The following is a 1,814-nucleotide window of genomic DNA, read 5'->3' on the forward strand; positions in this document are numbered from 1 at the left end:
ATTGACGCAGACGAAGCAGCCAATCAAAGAAGTCGATTTCACTCGGGCCACTCCCTCTCCAGATGCTCTCCACCACAGAAGTAAGCGTCTGAAGAGACAGTACAACACTGATCCACAATTATTTATAACAACATGAACGCACTTGTGTAAACTGGGCATGGATGAACTGCAGAGGTGTGCATTAGAGTTTGATTTCTTCAGGGAAACATGTCAGAGAAATCGACGAAATCAGGAGGAGTTTGGTTGAATGAGATGATCAAGTAATTATCAATATACTCTTTAATATAACCGGAAATATAAGGTTACATTTTCAAATATTTAATTTCTTAAAGAATGTGTAATTTCTGCCTCTGGTCTATAAAAGTTGTTTAATGTCATTTACATGCGTGTATGTATGCATATGTATGAATTCAAGACTCAAAAGGACGAGCTGAAGGGGCCAAAGAGGCCAAACGCTTGTGGTGGGCTCGGACACACCAGATGACCAGGAGATCGTACTTATTTATGAATCAGAGCAAGACACCAACACGAAACTGACAACACAGACAAGTCACAGACACTCTTGTTTGTACATCTTTGTAGAGAATGCTTGATAGAACATAATTACCCCTAGCACACCTCACAGCTTGGTAAGAACTTGTTGAAAACCAAGGAGTACTGGCCACCATGTACTTTCCTCCACAGTCTGAATTCAACCGCATGGAAAACAATAGGGGTCTTGAAGATGGAGAAACCAAGCTTTGTGTTTTGCACAAACATGTGTTTGATTGCATACTGTCCTGCATTGACTACCAGCCTGGGGGGAACAGCTCAAAACTTTGGACCCTGCTATGGGCTATACATGTAGTTCATAATTCATTAGCAATGACATGCATAGCATATCTTCATAAAGATAGCTACTGTATTTACATCATCATATTGCTCAGTCTTCCTCATCCTCAGCCTGGTTGCGTCAACCAAGGGAGCAAAAACAATATTCATTGGCAAAGGCAGCCAGTGTCTAGGTGCATTTCAGGCAGGTCTTCAATGTCAGCATCTTACGACCGGTTGCTGAGTGAAAAAATTTAATGAAATCTTCAGTCTATAGACCCTTTTATTCTGACCTTTACAGTCCCAGTTTAAACTCTGATTACAGACTGATAACTTATTGTAGCATGTTGCTTGTCTCATTTGCATTTCTATTATTTGACTGAATATCCACTTCCTTACTTCATGCACTACTTTGCTATTTGCCTTTTTTTTGTCTATTAAGGAATGCACACAAACCCAAACAACTACCTGTCCTATGCCCTGGAAATGGAGCGGGGTCCTTTTGGCTTGTGGAAACTATAAGATCCTCTCCTAGAATGGAGAGTGATTTGTGTCAGCAATATGAACAGGTCTGAGATTAACAACAGGCATGCCACCAACATCCCAATCAGGTCCGGGAACCATCTATTGCCCAGGTGCTCTGATTCCACTGTCAGGCTTTGTCCTGATCCTGTCGAGCTATGGCATCATCTATCTGTTGGAGGGACAGCTGTCACTAGCATGCTGAAGTAACCAGACACTGACTGAGGAGTGTCCTGCATGTGCACAGGTCATATGAACAAAAATCTAACTGATGCAACTTTTTCCAGGAGGAGGGTGAACTGGATTCCAAGCCCTGCTCTCCCCACTTGTGACTTGCGACATTAGAGCAGACACCAACATCTTAGGGACCTCTTTTTAAATGCCTGTCGACCATCGTGTGGAGGTTGGGAGGTCTGGCACCTGCTGAGCTCACAGAGCCGTAGTGAAAAAATGGGTTACTCTGTGATGTGTTGTAAGTTTCA

This window comes from Pleuronectes platessa, chromosome 20 (assembly GCF_947347685.1).
Source record: "Pleuronectes platessa chromosome 20, fPlePla1.1, whole genome shotgun sequence".
In the NCBI taxonomy this organism is placed as follows: Eukaryota; Metazoa; Chordata; class Actinopteri; order Pleuronectiformes; family Pleuronectidae; genus Pleuronectes; species Pleuronectes platessa.